The following is a 21,091-nucleotide window of genomic DNA, read 5'->3' as shown; positions in this document are numbered from 1 at the left end:
TTCTGGGTAGCTCATTTAATATTCAACAGCAAGGACTACAGGTATGATATATCTAAACTTGGGGTAGCTCATTCAACATTCAACAACAAGGACTACAGGAATAATATATTTAAACTCGGGTCAGTTCATTCAAAATTTAACAGCAAGAACTACTGGTATGCTATATTTGAACTCGGGGTAGCTCATTCAACATTCAACAGCAAGGAAGACGGGTATGATATGTTTTAACTTAGGGTACATGGGTCAATCCACATTCCACAGCAAGGACTATGGGTATGATATATTCAAACTCGGGGCAACTTATTCACCACTTAACAGCAATGACTACGGTTATCATATATTTAGACTCGTGGTAGCTCTTTCAATATTATATTCAACAGCAAGGACTATATGATATATATATTAACTAATACAGGTAAAATTGTCTTTTTTCGATGGTCCCACGATTTAAAAGTCATACTGGATACTCACAAATAATGCTATCTCAAGCAATAATACCTAAATGATTTTAAAAACTAATTAGTCGAAGAGAAACACCAAGGCAAAAAACGAAAAACGACGAGAATATAAACAATACTATACTACATAGAAAACTAACGAAACTGACCAAAAAGTAAAATAACAAAAAAACTCCGAGGAAAATTCAAAATTGAAAGTCACTTATCAAATGGCAAAATCAAAAGCTCAAACATCAAACTAGTGGGAAACAACTGTCATCAAGTTAGTGGTCATCCATTTGGCAGCAGCGCTATGCAGTTTTTAGTGTGTGCTTTTCGATTCCGATATATGGACTAGTAAAGCATAGGGGCGGGGTGGAGGTGGTGTGTTTTTTAGGGGGAAACGTGGTATGTTTCTGAGTTAAAATTGGGACTAGTTTTCAGTGACTGCGAGTACCCTTCGATCGGAACTTTGGTCTCTTTGTTAGGTTTGTCATCGTGCCAATCCAATAGAAAATCCATTTCCAATTGAGTTCTACAGTATTGTCCTAAGCTGTTACACCATTGTATGTTCCTGGTTTTGGGAGAGTAAAGCGCTCATAGAATGTTTTAATCTCGCCACATTCTGTTTGTGCCTGTCCCAAATAAAAAGCCTGGATTCCAGTTATCGGCGTTGGTAGCTGTCTGCTACATTTTTTTTTTTATCGTTTATTGATTTCGGCAAGAATTAGGTTGTTAAATTATTTGTTAGAATAGTTTCAAAATTTTGTCTGGCCGGGACCGTGTTAAGTTAGCTCCACGGTTTGAGTTTTACTCATTGTTGAAAGACGTCCTTTGGTCTCGTGTGGATAGTTGTCTTAATGGCAATCATATCACATCTTCCTATTTCTATTCTAACCCCACAATAATATGTGTCTGTAACAAGTCAGCCTAACTAGACATTGCGTTGTTCGTTGTTGTTTAATTCTTTTGTTCTTTTCTTCTATGTCTATTTTTCGGAGGAGTCGAATGTTGGTGATGGGTTTTGTCTATTGTGCGGATAAACGTCAGTGCAAGTAATCATGTATAGTGCCATGTAAAGCTCAACATGACGGACAAACGTCAAATAGTGTCATTTCGGGTCTTTTTTATACATTTTGAAGCTGACTATGCGGTATGAGTTTTGCTCATCGTTGACGATCGTACGGTGACATATAGTTATTAAACTATATGTCATTTGGTCTCTGATGGAGTCTCATTAAAAATCATACCAAAATTTCTTATTTTCAAATGTAGTGCTATGTAAAGCTCATCATAACGGACATACGTAAATTGGAGTAGCCATGTATTTCCTTGTAGAACTTAGCATGCCGGACAAACGCCAATGCGAGTAGTAAGGTAGTGCTATGGACGGACACACGTCAAAGCGGGTAGCCATGTAGGGCTCATCATGACGGTCAAACGTCATCCCGAGTATCCATGTAGTGTCATACATATACCATGTATACAGCTCATCATGACGGTCAAACGTCATCCCGAGTATCCATGTAGTGTCATACATATACCATGTATACAGCTCATCATGACGGACAAACGTCATCCCGAGTATCCATGTAGTGTCATACATATACCATGTATACAGCTCATCATGACGGACAAACGTCATCCCGAGTATCCATGTAGTGTCATACATATACCATGTATACAGCTCATCATGACGGACAAACGTCATCCCGAGTATCCATGTAGTGTCATACATATACCATGTATACAGCTCATCATGACGGTCAAACGTCATCCCGAGTATCCATGTAGTGTCATACATATACCATGTATACAGCTCATCATGACGGTCAAACGTCATCCCGAGTATCCATGTAGTGTCATACATATACCATGTATACAGCTCATCATGACGGACAAACGTCATCCCGAGTATCCATGTAGTGTCATACATATACCATGTATACAGCTCATCATGACGGTCAAACGTCATCCCGAGTATCCATGTAGTGTCATACATATACCATGTATACAGCTCATCATGACGGACAAACGTCATCCCGAGTATCCATGTAGTGTCATACATATACCATGTATACAGCTCATCATGACGGACAAACGTCATCCCGAGTATCCATGTAGTGTCATACATATACCATGTATACAGCTCATCATGACGGTCAAACGTCATCCCGAGTATCCATGTAGTGTCATACATATACCATGTATACAGCTCATCATGACGGACAAACGTCATCCCGAGTATCCATGTAGTGTCATACATATACCATGTATACAGCTCATCATGACGGACAAACGTCATCCCGAGTATCCATGTAGTGTCATACATATACCATGTATACAGCTCATCATGACGGACAAACGTCATCCCGAGTATCCATGTAGTGTCATACATATACCATGTATACAGCTCATCATGACGGACAAACGTCATCCCGAGTATCCATGTAGTGTCATACATATACCATGTATACAGCTCATCATGACGGACAAACGTCATCCCGAGTATCCATGTAGTGTCATACATATACCATGTATACAGCTCATCATGAAGGACAAACGTCATCCCGAGTATCCATGTAGTGTCATACATATACCATGTATACAGCTCATCATGACGGACAAACGTCACCCCGAGTATCCATGTAGTGTCATACATATACCATGTATACAGCTCATCATGACGGACAAACGTCATCCCGAGTATCCATGTAGTGTCATACATATACCATGTATACAGCTCATCATGACGGACAAACGTCATCCCGAGTATCCATGTAGTGTCATACATATACCATGTATACAGCTCATCATGACGGACAAACACCAATACGAGTAGCCAATGTATAGTACATTGAATTAAATGTAAAACTCTTCGGATAAACGTAAATATGAGAAGCAATCTATATTGGCATGTAACGCTCAACATGACAAACAAATGTTCATTATGACTGACCCCTCGTCTTTGAGAGTAGCGTGTCCGTAAGGTTTCCTATTGCTGCTCACATACACTTCATTTGAACTTGGGAAGCTAGCTGTCTCATTGTCAATCATACCACATCTCCTTATTTTTATATAGTACCACGGAGAGCTCATGTTGACGGACAAACCTGATTGCGATTAACTATATATAGTGCCATAAAGAGCGCATGATGACGGCCAAACGTCAACGCGATAGGGAGTAGCTATATTGTGCCATTTAGGACAAACGTCAATGCGAGTAGCAAAGTACAGCTGTGTACAGCTCATCATGACAGACAAACAGCATCCGGTGTAATATAAAAAAGAAGATGTGGTATGATTGCCAATGAGACAACTATTCACAAAAGACCAAAATGACACAAACATTAACAACTATAGGTCACCGTACGGACTTCATCAATGGGCAAAGCCCATACCGCATAGTCAGCTATAAAAGGCCCCGATAAGACAATGTAAAACAATTCAAACGAGAAAACTAACGGCGTTATTTATGTAAAAAAATGAACGAAAAACAAATATGTAACAATAACCATGTCGTGTCATATGTCATTTAGTACTCAACATGATGGAAAAATGTCATTGCGAGCAGCCATGTATAGTGCCATGTAAACCTCATCAGTGACGTCGGTTTACTGTCAACCCAAGCAGCCATGCAATGTCAAATAAAGCTCACCTTGACGGAGAAACGTCAATGCGAGTAGCCATGAATGCCTTTTAGAGCTCACCTTGACGGAGAAACGTCAATACGAGTACCAATATATATTACATTAAACTAAATGTGGAATGCATCAAGACGGATAAAAGTAAATGCAAGTATCCATTTAGATATTCGCTAATTGATTTATACCGTTTAAATAGCTCTACATGACTTCACGTGGCTACTGATGTTGATAATTTCCAAGTGATATGCCCTTATGGATAGTTCACTTGTGTGGAATTATTTATAACTTGAATGTTACAATTGGCCTGATGTATCTATTCAAACATCAAAAGGATAGGCAACCTCTCTACATGTCCACCAGTCTATATATCCACCAGTCTGTCTACATGTCCACCAGTCTATATATCCACTATTCTGTGTACGTATCCGCCAGTCTGTCTACATGTACGAGTCCACCAGTCTGTATCCACTAGTCTGTTTACGAGTCCACCAGTCCGTCTACATGTCAATCAGTCTATGTATCCACTATTCTGTGTACGTGTCCACCAGTCTGTCTACATGTCAGCCAGTCTATGTATCCACCAGTATGTGTACGAGTCCACTAGTCCGTCTACATGTCCACCAGTCTATATATCCAATAGTATGTGTACGAGTCCACCAGTCTGTCTACATGTCCACCAGTCTATATATCCACCAGTCTGTGTACGAGTCCACAAGTATGTCTACATGTCTACCAGTCTATGTATCCACCAGTCTGTGTACGAGATCACCAGTATGTCTACATGTCTACCAGACGACTATGTATCCACCAGTCTGTCTACATGTCAACCAGTCTATGTATCCACCAGAATGTGTACGAGTCCACTAGTCCGTCTACATGTCCACCAGTCTATATATCCACCAGTCTGTGTACGTGTCCACCAGTCTGTTTACATGTCCAAGAGTCCGTGTACGTGTCCACTAGTCTGTTTACGAGTCCACTAATCTTTCTAAATATCAACCATTCTATGTATCCACCAGTATGTGTACGAGTCCACTAGTCCGTCTACATGTCCACCAGTCTATATATCAAATAGTATGTGTACGAGTCCACCAGTCTGTCTACATGTCCACCAGTCTATATATCCACCAGTCTGTGTACGAGTCCACCAGTATGTCTACATGTCTACCAGTCTATGTATCCACCAGTCTGTGTACGAGATCACCAGTATGTCTACATGTCTACCAGACGACTATGTATCCAACAGTCAGTCTACATGTCAACAAGTCTATGTATCTACCAGTCGGTGTACGTGTGCACCAGTCTGTCTACATGTCACTGACCAGTCTATGTATCCACCAGAATGTGTACGAGTCCACTAGTCCGTCTACATGTCCACCAGTCTATATATCCATTAGTCTGTGTACGTGTCCACAGTCTGTCTACATGTCCACCAGTCTATGTATCTACCAGTCGGTGTACGTGTCCACCAGTCTGTCTACATGTCAACAAGTCTTTGTATCCACCAGTCGGTGTACGTGTGCACCAGTCTGTCTACATGTCCACCAGTCTATATATCCACTATTCTGTGTACATGTGCACCAGTCTGTCTACATGTCAACCAGTCTATGTATCCACCAGTATGTGTACGAGTCCACTAGTCCGTCTACAGGTCCACCAGTCTATATATCCACTATTCTGTGGACCTTCACACTGTCACTACACGAAGCGCCCAACTAATTAGACTAATATGTTCCAGACCTTCATACTCTAGCTACACGAAAAGCCCAAATAGTGAGACTGATTTGTCCCAGTCCTTCACACTCTCACTATACGAAGCATCCGAATGATAAGACTGATATGTCCCAGACATTCACACCCTCACTACACGTAGAACCCTAGTGAAAGACTGATATGTACAAGACCTTCACACCCTCACTACACGTAGAACCCTAGTGATATAAGACTGATATGTCCCAAACCTTCACACCATCACTACACGTAGAACCCTAGTGATAAGACTGATATGTCCCAGACCTTCACACTCTCACTACACGTATAACCCTAGTATTGAGACTGATATGTACCATCCTCCACACCATCACTACACGTAGAACGCTAGTGATGAGACTGATATGTACCAGACCTTCACACCCTCTCTACACGTAGAACCCTAGTGATAGACTGATATGTACCAAACCTTCACACTATCACTACACGTAGAATTCTAGTGATGAGACTGATATGTCCCAAAACTTCACACTGTCAATATAAAAAGCACAAAAATGATGCGACTAATACGTGCCAGACTTTAACATTTCACAACATCAATGTATAATTACTATAAGCTCATAAATTGTGTACTTGTGTACTTTTCTAACATTGCGCTTGATTTGGTTATTTTGAATTATTCTCAGATTGTTAAGATTCTAGCAGAGCAATTTATGTTTTTCTATTTTAATTAAATAATTCGTGTATCTATATTATATTCAGTAAAGTGTATCAGTAAGGCCTTACTAACAATGTTTGCTTAATAAGAAAAACATATATGCTATAACCTCGTTGCTTTCTTTTAAATCAGTATGTGTGTGCTCATGTGACAGTTTTTTTCTTAAGCTCAAGTTATTAATTTAACATATATGCAGACTTTGAATAAAATGTACTTATTATTTGTAGAAATAAGGATATAAGGTATGATTGTCAATGAGACAACGATTAACAGAAGTTGTGATGAAGTAGATGTAATCAATCATAGTCAACCGTACGGCCTTCAATAATGAGAAAAACCCAAACCGTATAGTTGGCTATAAAAGGAATAATTACTTCAAAGGTGACGACGGATAAGTATAATGACACACGTGGAAAATCTCTTTGTTTGGCCAGCCGACAATTGTTCATTTCGACTTCGTGATATACCGGGGTACACCCTCCCCATTTTAACTCTTTGCTGACTAACACGTACGGGTCTAGGACTTAAGTGCTATGGGCCATGTTAAAGGCAATGCCCACCTCTACCTCTGGCATCATGGCACACGTGGAGAATCTCTTAGTTTAGCCAGCCGGCAATAGTTAATTTTGACTTTGGTATATGCCAGGGTACTGCCCTTACCCTTTGCTGACAAACTCGTACGGGTCTAGGACATAAGTGCTACGGGCCATTTCAAACACAATGCCTACCTTTGAATGGCAATAACCTGATAACGTTAAGACTATGATTGGTCTCCGTAGTTTTGAATAATGAGAGGTCATTGATAAGGTAACTGCCAGGTTTTATTTCTACTACTTTTTTTTTTATTTGTAAAGTAATAATTTATTTGTGTCTGGTCTGTTTAAAATGGAAGATCCGATCGCATTTACAGTATGTAGTACTTTTGAGATGGGACTATATTTGTAGACAATTAATGAACAGATTATGGAATACCCATATGGCAATTAATTCCTTTTTATTTATTTCAGTTTACGTGTAATGTATAATTGTTAATATTTGAATACTTCGAGAAGTCCGAAATTTTTATAAAAACTTTTCTATCGAATTTGTCCGGTGGACTGTCCTGTTTTCAAGATTCATAATTAAGCATATTTCATCTCTTCCGTTTAATTTCTTTATTGATAGTAATCCTTAAATTTCTGTTTTTAATTATCATTTAGATTTATTGTTGCTTCAGTTTAGAGTAGGTTACACGCCATTATTCCGACAGCCCATTAGTCCGACAGCCCATTGGTCCGACAACCCATTAGTGTTTTTCCAAGTGGTACATTACATGACGGTAGATGTTCCATCGTTTTACAGCATACTGAGGTAAAAGAGACGGGCCTGTAGTTGACAGCTTGTGTGCTATCACATTTCTTGCCTAGCTACGGCAGAGGCGGATTGGGGGGGGGAGGGGGGGCAGGGAGAGCACCCCCCCCTTTTGTGAGAAAAAATAGTTTGATAGTTTGATTATTTAGGGACTCACTATATATATAAAGTATGACTAGATCGGGCTCCCAAGGCCGTAGCTACCCTTGAGGCAAGTGAGGCAATTGCCTCACTAAAATTTCGACACTGATTATTTTTTTTTATACATATATATATATAAATATAGTAGTCATTTGTTGTTCTGTCTCAACCTTAATTTCTATAACTTGTCATCATTCCTTTTAAACTATTCTTCCTGGATATAACTCAGCATCTCAACGGGTGATGTTTCTCGATTACATTAACCTAGTAACGATAATCATCATGGATCTTTAGTTAAAAACAGGCTCTTGCAGAAAAGGGAAAAGCGACACTGAAGGTAAAGAAGGAATAATTCTAGTAAACTATTTTTTTTTAACAGAGTCTGAGTATTGTATATTACTTCATTAGAACAATCAAAAAACGATAAGTAGACTGACAAATAAAGTACTGGTCTTCGGAAGGGGGCAGTCCTGTCTGCGTATTCATTTCTCCGTTTCACCAACTTTTGACAAATCAAGTACTGGGCATCGCAAGGGGGCAGTCCTGTCTGCGTATTCATTTCACGAACTTTAAACTTTCTCTTTACAGATAAAGGAAATATAAATAATATGAAACATGAATGCAAGGATTAGTTTTTATCCATGTTTCTTTAACCTTAAAAATTGAAAGAATATCCCATATTCCAATTTGATATTATTGAGGAATGGTAGAACCTTTAACACAGGATTTTGTCTTTACTTATTCGGGACTACGGAATTTCGTTTCTTTATATTCGGGGTTTCGGAATTGGACACCCCAAACCCTAACCCCTAAATTTATAGATTCTGGAACTAAAATACCACCAACTATTTCCAGAAATAATTTGAAATTACGGAACTACATGTACAAACGTCAAAAACTCCATTGCAATTCCCCTGTACCCATATATACTTACTCTATAGATAGAATCATAAACATGTATCTTATCTCATTCTATCCCTAGTTTGTCTACTCTTTGTCAGCATAAAAGCGAGTTTAATATTTTGTAACTGCGACTGTATGATGGTGCTTACAGGAAAGCTTAATTCCCTTTTGCAAACAAAACTGTTACTACCGATCCTGCTACCGAATTGCTGATGGAGAAGGAATTGGAAGAAGACATTGATCATTGTGTTGATGATGATGTGCTACCTTTAGAAACACAGACTGCCCTGAAACAACTGAAAACTTGGAAAAGAGCATGCATGAGTGGCGCGAGATTGTGCGGTCTTGCCATGCTCCATGTTCATCGCGATAAGGATATCAGCAGACCAAATTATGATTCTGAAACGATTTGACTGAACCGGCCATAGAAAAATTTGGAAAACTTTACTGAATCGATGTTTGTTCTATGTTCTGGCAGCAGACTCAAATCAGTGATATTTGGATGATTATCTTACATATGAATTTAAATAAAGTTGTTAAAAATTTAGTGTTAGTAAAAGTCTTAAAAAATGAAAAATTTATATAAAAAGTGTCCAAATTCAAAACATTATCAAACTCTCTAAAAATGCCTAGAATGCAGGATTTTGCACCATTCATTTCATACCCTCCAAAAACAATTTTCGCCTCGCTTCGCTCGGCTCAATTATTTTGCCTCACTAAAATAAGATGCCTAGCTACGGCCTTGGCTCCCTCTTAGGAAGTCAGTGGACCCCCTCTAAGTCTTTATGAAACGTTGATTTCTGGATTCGCCACTGTACAAAATATAGTAGACAATAGACAATAGACAATATTTTACATTAAATGGTTATGGCATACAAAATTAAGACAATAAACTGACAATAGTTAAATTGATTATAATTATATTAGAGTGACAGTGGTATTCACAGCGAAGAAGAAAAAGACTATTAATATCAACAATTAGCACATTATTAATGTTCATGAACAATTAAATAAAGAACACAAACAAAAATTAGGTTGCATATTAAAAGAAATACAAGTTATACAGATGTTCTCAATAAAAACAATCATTAATATACTTTATGGTGATTTTTATAATGACTGGTAGACTGCTATTTAAAAGTGCAGTCAAATGCTTCAGTGTTATATAGGACTGCAATTTATATATGTTCCTGGTGTAAAATAAAAAATCAGCCAGCAATGCATTCCCTTCCCCAGTTGGGAAACCGTAGATCTTAAGGTCCTGTTGATATTTTTGACAATTGGCGGACAATCCTTGTGTTGTTTTATGACAATTTCCTGACCAAAGCGTATTATTTAAAGTTTATATCCCGTTTAAATTATGGCGCGGAAAAAACTCGCACGTGTTTTAAGTTATTTCCCCTTTATAGTACCGCGGGAAGCCAGGTAAATTTCTTCCTGGTAAAATTCCTCTTCAAACTTCCTGATAATTTCTTTGCTCTGTAGAAAACATTTATTATGTGAACTATAAAAGAGGCAAGGTAAGAAAGAGATTATTTACAATCTGTTTTCCCCTGTGTCTCGACATGACAAATCATATCAAATGTTAAAATCTTTAAATATTCAAAAAGTGACCTACACCACCATTTTAATATCATTTTAATAAGTGTTTAACCTGGGTCCAGGGAACAGTATTATCTAATGTCTTGTATCTTCCTCCTTTAATAGGATCACCATCATGGGTTATTGTGGAAAATAGGACCACAGGAATCGGAAATTCTATCAATAAAATTCTGTAAATAATAAACTTTAAAATTGACTATTAGTAGAGCTTCGCATAGAGAAGCTCTCGTAGAGACAGAAATTTATTGATAGAATTTCTGCATTCCCCCCCCCCCCCCCTCCTCAAACACGTTGTGGGGGACATATAATGACAGAGCGTCCGTCTGTCCGTCCTTCCGTTTGGTCTTGTTGGCGCTCTCATTTGTACAATTCTTGCCAGATTTTTATGCAATTTATATAAAAGGTTTATATATATCAGCAATGTCTTGGACAAGTTCAGAAATCAGTTCAGATCGATAATTTATTTTTAAAACAGTTATGCCCCTTGGAAATATTAATTCAATAAGTCCCCTATCGACTAAGTCGAAGGGGACTTTAGGTTTGCACTCTGTTTGTCTGTCTGTCCGTCCGTCTGTCTGTCCATCCGTCAGTCCAGCAAATCAGCTTTCCACACTTTTTTCTTCATTCTAGAAGATATTGATTTGATATTTGGTATATATAGTTTTATCATGACAAGTTAAAGATCAAGTTCAAATTTTGTTCAGGTCTGATGATTTAGTTCAGAGTTATCGTGGTCCATATCTAATGTTAGAGTACTACATTTTGTATGTTATACCATATTTCTGTGTACAAAGACAGATAGCTCATTTTTAAAGACATTCTTTGGTTAATTGAAGTGTTTTTGGGATACGATTGCTTTCAAGCAATCTGTAGACTTATACCGGTGGCTCAGAGCATTGCCCTCACGTCAATCGTTTTATTCTAAACATTAAGGAACATCTCAGATACTTATGATTGTCTTGCTTTAAAAGGTAAACACAAACAAAGGGATTGAACTTAAACAACTTTCCTATAATGTTCTTTTCATAATCTTCATGTTTGATAATTCCCTTGACTTGTATGCGTGTTTTAAACAACACGGAAAATCAGAATTAAGCAGTATTTATATTTAGTATTTTTATAAATTTAGAAACACGTCAGAGGGAATTCCCAGTTTTGATAAAATGCGAGAGTTCTCTGAATTCCGATAAATCTATTTCTGTCATTTAAGAACTGAAGTGGAGTTTTTCTTATATGTTACCGTTATGAAACTGATATTTGAGATTGTACTTCCATAAAGAAATAGAGAACCATCTAGGTCGTTTAATAAACATTTAATATACGTTCTTGCTCCAGGGTTTGTTTTGGAAATTATGCGCATGCGTATAGTTTTCTTGACTTCAAGGGGTTTTAGATTGAATGGTTGCTCTTGATTCTCCACTCAGTTAATTAATTTATAACTCATGGGATTTTTTCTATGTATGTCTGCTATTGAAGGTTATTGTTGTTGCATAATTTTAAATCATATGCATCATTTAAATTTAAAAAAAAGGAATCCTTATCGTAGAACACCCCTTCAGGCGAAATGGAGTCTTCCATATTATCGTTTCGAGTTGTCTCCCTTCCGGAAGGGAGACAACTCGAAACGATAATATGGAAGACTCCTTCCGTGAATTCTGAATAACACCATAGGAGTATTAGCTCGTTCTGTCAATAAACGTCGTATTATATTAAAAACGATCGCATTTTAAACCGATAAATGTGTACGGAAAGGAGTCATGATCACTGACCCAAAGGAAATTAAATATTTAAAGAGTTAGGAATGGGGTTCCTCCTAGAATTAACGTAGGAAAATAGGTGATAAGATACGAAGTGAAATACCTTCTCTCAGTCTGAGTCTCAGTGACTGCTGTCATGGCTTTGGAAAGTAAACTTGGAATTGTTAGTACAAAAATAGAACATAGGCCTGATTACATTGTTCATACACTTTTATCCGTGATTGGCTATTTTGTAACTATTTTAAATGTGCAGTTGACAGTGGCGTAGCCAGGGTTGAAATGATGTGGATGTTTCGCCGAGCGGAGCAAGGCGAAATTTTTTTTGGACCTTTTTATGCAGAAAAATATTTTTTTATTTAAGCACATGTACTCCCCCAGAATCCGACACTAGTTAGATTTTTGTTTAAATTCAAAATACCCACCAATTCATATATTTTTATTTTTAACCAAATTTTATTGTTTCCTCGAAACTACCATCATTCAATTCATAAATATTTGATGTAAAGTTTCCCACCCAATCTTATATTTGACATATAAAAAACGGACCTCATTACAGCGGCACTTCTGTAAAATTTAGGAACTTCGGAATATAGGAACTGAAGTGACTTCTCTTTCCAGGAATTTGAGTCTACAACCTTGGGTGTTTGGTTTTTGATTACTGAGCTAAACGCGTTGCAGGAGACATAAAAATACCGGGCGTCCGATCATCTGGTCTTGTTAGCACTCTCATGTGTACAATTTTTGTTAGATTAAATGAAACTCATATCTTAAGCAATGTCTTTGACAATTTGGAAAATAAGTCGTAATCAAATATTTTTAACCAATTATGGCCCTTTAAAATATAAATTGTAATGGAAATCACATTTCATTTGCTGTGAAGCTTTTATTTCTCTTAAGATATTGAAAAGAAAAAAGAAAAAGAAAAAAGTGTTTTTTAGCTCACCTGTCCCGAAGGGACAAGTGAGCTTATGCCATCACTTGGCGTCCATCGTCGTCTGTCGTCCGTCGTCGTCTGTCGTCGTAAACTATTTCAAGAATCTTCTCCTCTGAAACTACTGGGCCGAATACTTTCAAACTTTAACTGAATGTTCCTTAGGGTATCTTATTTATAAATTGTATCCGAAGTTTTGATCTATCAACAAACATGGTCGCCATTGCTAAAAATAGAACATAGGGGTCACATGCAGTTTTTGGCTTATAACTCAAAAACCAAAGCATTTAGAGCAAATCTGACAAGAGATAAAATTGTTTATCTGGTCAAAAAACTATCTGCCCTGAAATTTTAAGATGAATCAGACAACCCGTTGTTGGGTTGCTGCCCCTGAATTGGTAATTTTAAGGAAATTTTGCTGTTTTTGGTTATTATCTTGAATATAATTATAGATAGAGATAAACTGTAAACAGGAATAATGTTCAGCAAAGTAAGATTTACAAATAAGTCAACATGACGGAAATGGTCAGTTGACCCCTTTAGGAGTTATTGCCCTTTATAGTCAATTTTTAACCATTTTTCGTAAATCTTAGTAATCTTTTACAAAAATCTTCATCTCTGAAACTACTGGGCCAAATACTTCCAAACTTTAATTGAATGTTCCTTAGGGTATCTAGTTTGTAAATTGTATCCGAAGTTATGATCTATCAACAAACATGGTCGCCATTGCTAAAAATAGAACATAGGGGTCAAATGCAGTTTTTGGCTTATAACTCAAAAACCAAAGCATTTAGAGCAATCTGACATTGGGTAATATTGTTTATCAGGTCAAGATCTATCTGCCCTGAAATTTTCAGATGAATCAGACAACCTGTTGTTGGGTTGCTGCCCCTGAATTGGTAATTTTAAGGAAATTTTGCTGTTTTTGGTTATTATCTTGAATATTATTATAGATGGAGATAAACTGTAAACAGGAATAATGTTCAGCAAAGTAAGATTTACAAATAAGTCACATGACGGAAATGGTCAGTTGACCCCTTTAGGAGTTATTGCCCTTTATAGTCAATTTTTAACCATTTTTCGTAAATCTTAGTAATCTTTTACAAAAATCTACTCCTCTGAAACTACTGGGCCAAATACTTCCAAACTTTAACTGAATGTTCCTTAGGGTATCTAGTTTGGAAATTGTATCAGAAGTTGTGATCTATCAACAAACATGGTCGCCATTGCTAAAAATAGAACATAGGGGTCAAATGCAGTTTTTGGCTTATAACTCAAAAACCAAAGCATTTAGAGCAAATCTGACATTGTGTAATATTGTTTATCAGGTCAAGATCTATCTGCCCTGAAATTTTCAGATGAATCAGACAACCTGTTGTTGGGTTGCTGCCCCTGAATTGATAATTTTAAGGAAATTTTGCTGTTTTTGTTTATTATCTTGAATATAATTATAGATAGAAATAAACTGTAAACAGCAATAATGTTCAGCAAAGTAAGATCTTCAATTAAGTCAATTTGACCAAAATTGTCAATTGACCCCTTAAGGAGTTATTGCCCTTTAAAGACTTTTTTCACAATTTGTTCATCATGTTGACTTACTTTAAAAAATCTTCTCCTTTGAAACTGCTGTATCAATTTCAGCCAAACTTAGGCTAAATGAGTTTCAGAGTATCTAGTATAAATTTTATATTTCATTTCCTTGTATGTCAAGAAACATAGCTCCTATGGCAAAAATAGAACATGGGAGAAAATGATTATTTTTTTTGGCTTTTGAAGAAAATAGGACGATCCAAAAAACATTTAAATATATTGAAAAGCCAAAATAATCATTGATGAGAGATTTAACCAAAAGAATTAAGGTGAGCGATTCAGGCTCTTGAGAGCCTCTTGTTTAGTTATGCCTTGTTCCTAATTGCCCTTTGATAGATAAAATATGACATATAATGTAAAGCTGCTGCTATTTTTATTTTATTTTTGTCAAAATGATGTGGATGCTTGAGCATCCGAGCATACATGCAAGCTACGCCACTGGTTGAATTAGTTTTGAAAATAATATTATCCAGCTACATGTATACATGTGTCAATGAAACAACGGCAATCGTATCCCTCAGAGCAATCTGCTCTTTGATTTATTTTGTATAAACTAATTTTCTGAATGCTATATATATATAAAAAAAAATTATGAAGTGAAAGATAACATTACATTGTGTATAGATAAAAGTTGTTGACATTTTATAGATAAGTTACAAATCTATATTAGTTTGTGACAAATGAAAGAAAAAATATTTGGAACTATTAATTATATTTGATTATAACTTAAAAATATATACATTGTATTACATCATATAACAGTAGTATTACTGAGGTAGAAATTTTTACACATGTATAAAAAAAAACAAAAAAATGGAAAAGCATGTGGTGATGATTTAATTATAAATAAATATATAAAGTCTACATGTAATATTTTTATGCCTGTTTATGTTTTTTAATGTTATATTTAGTTCGGGAAATGTACCAGAATCTTGGCTTATTGGAAATATTATACCTTTTTATAAGAATAAAGGAGATCAGCATGATCAGTGTGATCCACAAAGTTATAGACCCATCACTATTTTAAGCTGCTTGGGTAAACTTTTTACTTCAGTACTCAATCTTAGAGTAAGCTCATTTTTAGAAAATTTCTTATTGCAAATGCTTAAAGAAAACCAGTTTGGATTTAGGAAAAAATATTCTACTACCGATAGCATTTTTGTACTTCATCTATTATTTGAACTGATAAAACAGAAAAAGAAAAAACTTTATTGTGCCTTTATTGATTTTGCAAAGGCCTTTGATACTGTTTGGCATGCAGGACTTTGGTCAAAATTACTTAGATACTCTGTGAATGGTAAAATGTTTAATACTATTACAAATATGTACAGTAACATAAAATCTAGAATTTGTTATAGTAATGAATTTTCAGAATTTTTCCCATGTAATGTTGGTGTTAGGCAAGGGGAAAATTTATCTCCTATACTTTTTATGCCCCGCCTACAATAGTAGAGGGGCATTATGTTTTCTGGTCTGTGCGTCCTTCCGTCCGTTCGTCCGTCTGTTCGTCCGTTCGTCCGTCCGTTCGTCTGTCTGTCCGTTCGTCCCACTTCAGGTTAAAGTTTTTGGTCAAGGTAGTTTTTAATGAAGCTGAAGTCCAATCAACTTGAAACTTAGTACACATGTTCCTTATGATATGATCTTTCTTATTTTAAAACAAAATTAGACTTTTGACATTTATTTCTAAAAAAACAGTTGTTGGCATGACACGGGTTATGTTCTTCTCATATATTTTATGATAGTATGATACTAAACCCCTAACGGGAGGGATTGTACCTGATATTCATATGATGAAGACATAATCTTTCGATCAGTTTAATTGAGGTCTGGAGCTGGCATGTCAGTTAACTGCTAGTAGTCTGTTGTTATTTATGTATTATTGTCATTTTATTTATTTTCTTTTGTTACATCTTTTGACATCAGACTCGGACTTCTCTTGAACTGAATTTTAATGTGCGTATTGTTATTCTTTTACTTTTCTACATTGGCTAGAGGTATAGGGGGAGGGTTGAGATCTCATAAACATGTTTAACCCCGCCGCAATTTTGCGCCTGTCCCAAGTCAGGAGCCTCTGGCCTTTGTTAGTCTTGTATGATTTTAAATTTTAGTTTCTTGTGTATAATTCGGAGTTTAGTATGACGTCCATTATCACTGTACTATTATGCATATTTTAGGGGCCAGCTGAGGGACACCTGCGGGTGCGGGAGTTCTCGCTGCATTGAAGACCCATTGGTTGCCTTCGGCTGTTGTTTGCTCTGTGGTCGGGTGGTTGTCGCTTTGACATATTCACCATTTCCTTTCTCAATTTTATTTTGACCCCATTTTCATGGTCCACTGAACATAGAAATTAAAAGTGTGAGTTTCAGATTAAACTTTTTGGTCAAGGTAGTTTTTAAAGAAGTTAAAGTCCAATCAACTTGAAACTTAGTACACATGTTCCCTATTGGTTGATCTGTTTACTTTTAAGCCTGTTTGCTGAACCATTAAGTCATTGTTAGGTAAGGTAAACGTCCCTCCTTTAATAGTAGACTAGCCCAACAGATAAAAAATCTATCTCTCTGTTGGACTAAGCTACTTTAAAAGGAGGGAAGTTTACCTTACCTAACAATGACTTCACGGTTCAGCTAACAGGCAAGCTAACCAAAGATATTACCATTAGCTACATACTGACTGAAATGTGCTGTAAACTTTTTATTATATTATATGCAGACGATACAGTTTTGTTATCAGAGTCGCAAGTTGACTTACAAAAGCAACTGGATACTTTATCTGAATACTGTGAATTGTGGAAACTGAAAGTGAATGTACAAAAAAGTAAAATTCTAATTTTCTCTAAAGGTAGACTACCTAATAATATTAAGTTTAATTATAAAGATATTGTACTAGAAATTGTTAATGAGTTTACTTATCTAGGTGTTTTATTCCGTAGAACAGGAAGTTTTTTAAAGGCTATAAAAAAAGCACAAGCAAATAAAGCAATGTGTGCTATGTACGACGTTATCAAAAGAGGAAGATTGCACAATCTTTCTATTGAATGTCAAATTGAATTATTTGATAAGATTGTTAAACCTATTTTAATTTATGGGAGTGAAGTCTGGGGTTTTGGTAATAATTCGGTTATAGAAAGGGTTCATATGAAATTCTGCAAACTTTTGCTTAAGGTTAAAAATTCTACACCTAATTTCATGATTAGATATACAGAGAATTGGGCAGATACATTTTGTATCCTTTGGAAATTGATATAAAACTCCGTATGATTAACTACTGGACTAAATTATTGTCTGGAAAACAAGAAAAACTTCCTGCAATACTATACAAGTACTCATTGTATAAATATAAAAATTATATTACTTGGTTGAAACATGTTAAATCCATTCTTGATGAATCTGGTTTATCATTTGTGTGGGATACCCAATATTTTGTAAATGATACATGGCTATATACTACATGTACTATTGTTAAACAAAATCTTGTTGATCAATTTAAACAGAAATGGCACACTAACGTGCAAGAATCACCAAAAGCTATAAACTACAGTATGTATAAAGAAAACTGTGAATTTGAATATTATTTAAAAAATTTAGATGATAGAAATATTATTACATTATGTAGATTGAGAACAGGAAATCATAGATTTCCTATTGAGACTGGTAGATGGGAAAATGTTGCAAGAGAAAATAGAAAATGCTTACTTTGTAATTCTGGCGACATCGGAGATGAATTTCATTATATTTTTATGTGTTCTGTATAAGGCCAGGATTTTTTAATTTGTTGGTTTACGGATCCGCCGACCCGATTTTGCCGATTCCTAGAATAAAAATAAAATTGACTTTTCATGCTTTTTTATTCCCGCCGACCCAAACAAATACATTATACCTGAAAAATAATTAAATGATTCTTTTTTTATGAAATGAAATGCATGAATCACTAACAAAATTGATAACACTCTCTGTTGTGAAAAAATAAAACTTCCAGTTTACGTTTCTAACAATAGACAAATCAATTATAACTGACCTTGAAATGTCGTTTACGCAAATAATTTTGCGGAACGAAATCTGTGTTTAAAACCCATTACACAATAAGTTCGTTTCCCTTATTTGTCATCAGTCTGTAAGATGCATAATCTCATAGAAATAGACTTGTCCAAATGTGGACAGGTGGAAAGCACCTTGGAAGTAAAATTCTGAATATCAACAAGTCATTTAGAATTTTCTTGTTTCATGGATAATAAAAAAAAAAATATCGTCCATTTGGATAAAAAACGGGAATGCATGACACTAGATTATAAACCAGATATTCTCGTTTTTTCCATGGACGAGTCTATTACGTTTTTGACACGTGTGTTGAAACTTATTTTCGTACGACGTTTTTTACATTTTTTTCTTTATCAGTTTTCGTTTTTGAAGATCATTACTCACCAAGTTTTCTGGAATTGATTAAGAGCTACGCGAATTTGTTTTTCTTGTTTGTGAAAAGACGATTTAATTTCGTCTTTGTCTGTGAACACCCCCCTTTTTTACGGCAAATCATTAGACAATGTCATGCGATATTTATGACAGCTGAGCAAGAATATTTCATCGAACTAAAATTTGAAATGATGACAAAATAGCATAAAAAACATTTTGTTAGAATGGTGAAATGTATATTTATTTTGCATTTTTTTTTCTGTCTTGAAAGATATTTTTTTTTCTTTTTTTTCCCGACCGACCGACCCGACTTTTTCATGGGGAAAATCCGTAAACCAACAAATTAAAAAACCGTGGCCTAAACGTATAAATTTACACTTTTGGTATTAAGCTGAATTTTGTCTCCAAATGACCTTAGATCGCCTCCGAATAACCTTCTGACGTCGAGCAACAATCACTTCTTTATAGTGACATCAAATGTTTTGAATTGTTATGTCAAAGTTTACGGAAACCTGTGTGATTTTATGTAATGGCGGACAAATTTGCATACAAGTGTAAATACGTCTATTCAATGATGATCGTAAACAGTTTTTGAGAAAAAAATATAGAAATCAACCAAATGCATTGAAATTTAATGAAATGATGAATAGTAAAAATCTTTCTGATCTTAATAACTTGTGCAAATTTATAAGACTTGTAAATATTCATTTAGGCTCTCCTGGGTAATTCACGTACTTGTCTTGATATCATTTAGTTTAATATGTATACCGTAATATATGATATGTACCTCCCTCTTGCTTTGGTATAATTTTTGTATGTCTGTACATGTACACTATGTAATTATTGTGTGTATCTCTATACCATTGTAATTTGGTTTGTTGAGAAATAAAGATATATATCCATATCTAATTTTAGAGAACTATTAATCATATCTAATGTTAGAGTGTTTTCCAAATTCACTCATATAATCAGTTTTCCACACTGTTTTTAGTCATGCTTGAAGATATTGACTTGATATTTTCTTTTTGTTTACACCATGACAAGTTATAGAACAAGTTAGCATTTTTTTTCCAGTATAATGAGTTTTTAGCCAGTAGGGGACTATGTATTGTCATGCAATACTCTCAGAATGCTTGTTATATATATAAAAAATCTCCATATAAGGGCTCTTTATATAAGTACAATTCTTGCCAAATGTTTCTAAAATTTATATTATTGGTGTATGTCATCCTGTCAGGGGTACCACTTGTACAAGATATTTTTATTTAGTTGAAGTAAATATTAATATACTTATATAAGTAAATTTTGTAAGATACTTGTAGTATTTTATTTACTTGTATAGGTAATTATTTTAATGGCTTAGTTATGTCCCTTAGACATTCAGATTCTTTTACTTATACAAGTAAAAAAGTCATACTATCTTAATTCTTGTTTTGTTTTTCTTAGGACTTTTTTGCTCTAATGAAATTTTTAATTGTCTGTCTTTTGCAGATGTCTTTACTTATCATTTAAGGTAGATTGATGGTATACCGCCATCTTGGATTGTAGAATTACAGTACAAAATCGGTCTAGTTATTTGCCTAAATCTGCAAATTTGGAGAAAGATTTGCAATTCAATAGTTAGACTGTTTTCCTCTATGAAGAAAACTTGTTAATTAATTGTATTAAACAAAATATTTTCACAATATCATTTTTGGGGGTTCTAAAATAATTTTATATCAAATGAGTCATTTAAGGGGATATAACTCTTTTAGTATAAAATTTATACTGGGCTAATAGGGAATTTTTTTATTTTTACTTGTAGCAAGAAAACAAGTTCGGTGACACCATGTTTGCTTTTTAAAGGCAGTGCTTTAAGGCCTGACTTTCAAGTCATGAGGTTCATCTTTCCTTACGCAA

General features: G+C 35.4%; 1 protein-coding gene across 6 annotated transcripts in view; it reads left to right on the top strand.

The window, feature by feature from the left end:
* The window catches only part of LOC143054464 (uncharacterized), a 286,121-nt gene that overhangs the window by 6,209 nt on the left and 258,821 nt on the right, over positions 1-21,091 (top strand). For 2 of the 6 annotated variants that reach the window (XM_076227474.1, XM_076227483.1), the window contains exon 1: positions 10,321-10,426. The exons of the other annotated variants lie outside the window; for them this stretch is intronic. The gene's annotated coding sequence lies outside the window, so the exon portion shown is untranslated. Of the gene's footprint in view, positions 1-10,320; positions 10,427-21,091 lie in introns of those variants that run through there. 6 annotated transcript variants of the gene reach the window in all.

Source organism: Mytilus galloprovincialis, chromosome 12 (genome assembly GCF_965363235.1).
Source record: "Mytilus galloprovincialis chromosome 12, xbMytGall1.hap1.1, whole genome shotgun sequence".
In the NCBI taxonomy this organism is placed as follows: domain Eukaryota; kingdom Metazoa; phylum Mollusca; class Bivalvia; order Mytilida; family Mytilidae; genus Mytilus; species Mytilus galloprovincialis.
This window is presented reverse-complemented; position numbering and strand designations above follow the sequence as displayed.